Consider the following 6,337-nt stretch of genomic DNA (forward strand, 5'->3'; position numbering starts at 1 on the left):
TTACAGGAAGTAAAAACTATATTATACATAACATATATACACGAAAATAGTACAATTTCAGAAACGGAATTTTGTACCACCGAGTTTAAAAGGTCACTCTTAGGCTTTTCAAATTCGCCAGGTACACAAATATTATTATTATACATGTAAAATGAGCTTTAAATCCCGTAAGATCCCTAATCGTAAATAGACGTGACGTTAGCTACACTACCTAATCTTGTGCCACTTGTGTCAAATAGTTCATATTAAAATAAAAAATAATGTTTAAAACATTTATTTCTTTTTTATAATTATAACTAAAGTGCTTTCCACTCTTTGTAGGAACTATATAACTAAAATAAACTTTTAAATCACTGCTAATAAAATATTTTGTTGGACTTTTAGGATTCTGAGATGTTGTTTGCGTCACGTGAGCTTGTGGAAGGGCAATAAAAGAATTTATCTAAAAATAAAATTAGTACCAAGATATTAATTCAGTACAGTATAAACGCTGGCGTTTATGACTGTTCATTAATACATAAGACAGAATAAATCTCCTTATAATTTAAGACATCTAGTAATGTGGTTGTGTCCCTTCCAATACGATAATAAAGAGAATAAATATATAAGATATGTTATAATGGAGGTATGATCAGCATTATGTAGGCGTTCTGTAAACAACAGTTCCAAGGATGACCATCTCATCAATGATAATGGTGAGGTGAAATGAAGATTGGTTTGTTGCATTATTCTACTAATAATATAAAAAAACTATACCTTATTCATTTAGCCTTGAGGCAAAATATAATAGAAATACGATTGTTTTTTCTTCTCCCCTAAGACAAAAATAAGTTCTAAATGTTTTATTATGTAGATAATTTTATTTTTATCTTCTGCAAACATAAAAAAGCATATATTACATAAAATTTATATAAAAACTGCAATACAATTTTATTAAAGCCGATTATTTGTTCAGTTGTTCTATACATCCACATTTTGTCTCGAGGCTAGATTTATGTAACGTAAAAAGTACTCTTAATACTGAACTAAGATTTTCATCCTAATAGTAAAACAATGAATTCTGATGTTTAAAAAATTATTTGAAAACAACAGCAACAAAGCATAAAGTTCATGTAATTTTTTAATTGAAAATATATGTGCAACAAATTATGTCATTAACATTTTAGTTCGCCAAGGGAAATTTTAGGTATATATTTAATACTAACATAACATAACCCAGTGAACTTATCACCTACACCATATTTCATTATAAATTTTGACTTTTATGACCTATGTAAGCTCGTGTTTTCCTCGGCATTTTAATGAACAATATTCTCTCTTCCCTTACCTTCTCCCAGCCCTTCCATCCTTGGATGTATTACATTTCATTCTATCCCGTTTATTTATGGCAATTAAAAGATAATGCAAATGTTTTGAAACAATAAGGGTAGGCAAGGTTATTTAGGGTATATTGATATGTAATCAATGTCTAAAAATCTCAGAAAAAGAAAAATTATTTTCATATGTATAATAATATTTTTTAGTATTAATGTCATGTGTATATTCGAGTGATAATCTAATATAATATTTTTAATTAATTAACTAGTCCAATATAAAATTTCTATAAAAACATATTAGAAGTTTCAACATATTTTCTATATAGAAATCTATGTATGAAAAATATTGTCAATATAGATATTTATATTATTTTACTCCTATATTATTAGAAACTAAATATTATTTTATCATAATTATATAAGTACATAAAAATTTAAGAGACAATATTAATTCCAATAAAAGTAAAAATCATTGTTCTAGTCTGCCTAGTCTATTTGTTTAATAAAAAATATTTTATTTAATAAGTTTACATTATTATTTTCCCACTCTCCAACTACCACTACTATTTTTTTGTGGATAAATATGAAATCAGCCTGTGCTAACGATATATGCTAGTTATTGCACCAGTGGAGGATGATAGGACGAGTAAAAATGCTTGGTCATTTTTACTCATGCGTATGCATGTATCATAGTGCCTGGATATTTCCTGTATATATTATGTAGGTAGTTAAAAAAAATATCAATTGTCTATCCATAAGCTCCACTTAGTTGGACTACATGGCGCTATATGGATGGTCCAGGGTTATTATATGATTATTTATTTACGTAAAGTCAATATGGGACCCAATTTCTTATATTTATTACAATATAAAATATTCAACGGTATTTTTAACAGAATTGGAAAGTAGCATTCAATATACAATTAATATTTAAGTAACCATGTCTATTTAGCTTCTAAGTTGACTTAATATTCTCTCAATTTTAGGTTAAATAATAACTTATTTTGATTCCTTTACTTAATTCAGATATTGATATCTATAAATTCTTATTTCCAGATCTCATAACCAATATAACTAAAATAGTGGAAAGATATATATGCTAGAGACTTGATACTGCATCTATGAGGACAATGTGCGGGACAGGTGGCAATGTGACTTTGTGACAAATGTGACAATGAAATATATGAAAAATTCTTACTATACTATGCTAAAAGACATAACGAGGTTTAATTATATTGTTGACGATAATTTACTGTACTATTATGTTATTTTACACAATTTGGATGAATAAATAAATAAATATTACGATTTTATAATCATACAATATACATACATATAATAAATTGTTAGTAAAAAGTAAACTCGAAATAAAACTATACTAATCCGCGTACCGATCCCATAAAGAACCATTGAGATAAACTGAATGGAACGCTAATGAGTTTGTATTCCATACTCGAGTAGAAGCTTTGGATATTTATTCCATGCATTGATACTAATCATGAACCTGTTGAAACTTCAATAATTCAAATATAATTTTCTAGGTAATTCATTTCCAGTTTAATGTTTTTTATTCTCTATTATTATGTAGTTTAACATTCATTAACTATTGAAGGTGAAAAAAGCTTTTAGTTACTTTGCACATAGAATTATTCATTAAATATCAGCCTCGATTCTCGATTATTCGCTCAGTTTAATTAATACGACTTTAACCTTATTTATTCGGAATAAACGGGTTAATAAACTATTGGAATAAATAAAAGATGTAGATGCATATTTTTTCTCGTACAAAAATGGTTCATTATAACAGTTATGAATAATATTATTAGAAAATCGGTTAAAATAAATATGCCTGTCAATTTATATTTCTCACTAGCTCTCTGTTGAAGGTGACACCGGTAGCTTTTTTATAAATATAAATTAGAAATATTTTGTATACATATATCTATATTTATTTCCTTCTCTGTGAACTTAATGACATTTTTAATATCGTTTAAACGTCGTCACGATTTGACATGTAATTTTCATAAAAAAGAAATTACAGATAGATATAAAAATGAGTACATGTACTTGAAATAAATATAAAATTGATGACAATATTAATAATACATTAATGTCTTTTAAGCACATTTACTAGTCTACCTGAAGTGTCGCTCACTGTACATCGAAATGTTGGCAAAGAGTAATATTCCATCTCGCATACTTATTGGTTTTACAATTGTATTCTTAGCATTAGGCGGTATTGATAGAGGTCTATTTTTTAACACAAAATGTAGGAAAATATTTAAAACTTCCTACACAATTTACAGCTTTATATGTTCCATCTTTGTTATTTGCTTAACTGCGTACCTAATAAAGAACTACACCTACCTAGAATATCAGATTACTATAACATTGAGGGAATTAAATTTATTATTCACCCTTATTATGGTCAACGTGAAAGGAAATAATAAAATATCGTGGGTTTACACAAATTTGTTTAAAACGGGCCATTGTTACAGTAATAGGCATATTGTTTTAAGTTATTTTCTATTAATAACATATATGTCGTCTGAATTTTATGTACTAATTGAGCACATAATTATCGAGGGAATGAGTAATGTCAAATTATATAATACTTTTCTATGGTTTACCGTGACTGTCACACATGTGGATTCGTTTTGGTGTTTCCTTGTATTCAACTTTATCAGGTGTCGCTTAGAAGCGATGTATAAAAAAATTAAATATGCCGCAAACCGTGATATATATAAAAGTTCCAATGAACCAGCAACCATAAGATTGGATGATCTGTTAACTGACGCTTTAGATGACTACAAAAAAATGGTAGAATCGGAAAAATGCATTGTTAATCTATTAAATCCAGTTGTAAGTAATTTTAATTGGTTTACTTATAATAATTATATTATAATATTATATTGATTTTACATTTTTTATATTTCAGTATATTTGCAATTTATTTGCTACAATGGCTATTGCAGCTGTTCAGATTGTTTCGTACACATACAAAATTAAAGATGAGGTATGTTTTCTTATAATTAAAGAAATATTTAAATTTATTTTATTAGTACCCATAGAACAAGATTTTTTATAGCATTAATATCTTTCAGAATATATGGACAATATTTTTCAGAAATATTACAGTAATTGTACAGTTCGAAAATAGCATACTCAATAAACACAAATATTTAAATTGCTGCTAGAATCGTACGTTTGAAACTTCATATACAGTATTTCATTCATATAAACCACTTTATCTATGCATACTTTTAGGTCCAGCAAAATAATAATAATTTGTGTTATTTTTCAGACAACTATAGGTATTAGGTTCGAAGACGTGATTAATTTCTTTGCGATGAAATTGAAAGCGATAGTGCTTATATTCCTGATTTGCTTCGAGGGTAATATGATTAAGAAAGTCGATAAAAAGTTCAGCGTATTACTTACTGAGATGCTTATAGAAACTGACGGTGAGCTACAATTTCCTTCCTCTCCAACAATAGACTTATAATACAACATTATTCATAAAATTTTACTTGACTAGATAATAGGAAATTTTATTATATCGATGTTTAAAATGAACAGTTCAGAAAGAAGAATATAAATTTTTATATGCATCATAAAAATGTTTAGTACACATTAGGGTCAATACAAACATGACTTACATCGTCACGGATAGTCATAGGCATTGAAACATTGATTGATGTGGTGAACGTGACAGTGACAAATACGCCTGATATATTTTTAATCTGTGGTATGGGGCGAGCCATCTCTCTTTTGGTTTGTAAACGGTGTTTCCTTCACCAGTTAGTCAGGTATTTTTTTTGTATTGGCCGATTTGTAACTCACATCCTCTTGGCCCTAATTCAAAGTAGTAATACACTAGGCCACGAGAAATTGCTGTATTTTTTTTGTAAATACATACATAATATACTTAAAAAACACCCAGACCAGTACAAACAATCATACTCGTGAACACAAATGTACCGTGCGAGGAATCGGACCCGCGACTATCGGATGTAGAGCGGTGTGCTAAGCCCCTAGAGCACCGAGGCCATCAATAATCAAGTATAATTCAAAATATCAAGTATGAATATATATATTAGAAATTTGAAAATAATATTAATTAGACACAACCTAATTCAATCCTAATTAGAAATTAATGATTAATATAATAAACTTTATTCTGTACAGACTTCAAAATGAACTTAGATGGGATATGTCTTTTATGTATATGTTACGCAATATTTTGATGTTAATTTTTGTTATTGTCGATATCTTGCTTTTTAGTTCTAATTAGGTATATTCCTCATTATATTGGAAATTTAATTATCATAAATTTTGTTTCTTTCTAACTCACAACAACGACCACTGTATTATATTAATATATTTTAATTTCAGATAAAATAGACAAGAATGTAATACTGAGGTTTATTCGATATATAGAAAGAAATAAAGGCAAGCTAACTATGGTGAGAATAGTCACACTCACAATGGAATTGCCCTGGATATGTTGTTTAACGCTAATACAATTCAATGTATTAGTCATACAGTTCTTTAGTGTATTCAAATAAAAGTCATATAATATATTATATAAAAATAGACAATTTATATTAATCAAATTTCGTACAACTTTTATAAATCTCTTTACCTTATCTATATAAAAAGACAAAAATATCTAAGTCAAGGCATTAGTATAAAAAGATAGTTTATAAATAATAATAATAATCTCAGGACAATTCACACAGCGCCATCTAGACCCAAGTTATGCTAGCTAAAGCTTGTGTTATGGGTACTAGATAACTGATATAAATATATAGATTTTTTTTCGTTAATACATACATATTATACGTATAAAATACCCAGACCGATACAAATAATCAAACTCATGAATACAAATGTTTGTGCCGTGCAAGGAATCGAACCCTCGACCATCGGACCTAAAGCGATGTGCTAGACCGCTAGACCACCGAAGTCGTTAAATGACTGATATGTCTTATAATGAAACTGAGAAGGTATTGTACCCG

This window comes from Achroia grisella, unplaced genomic scaffold (assembly GCF_030625045.1).
Source record: "Achroia grisella isolate CSIRO2021 unplaced genomic scaffold, CSIRO_AGI_Agris_v1 utg676, whole genome shotgun sequence".
NCBI classification, from domain to species: Eukaryota; Metazoa; Arthropoda; class Insecta; order Lepidoptera; family Pyralidae; genus Achroia; species Achroia grisella.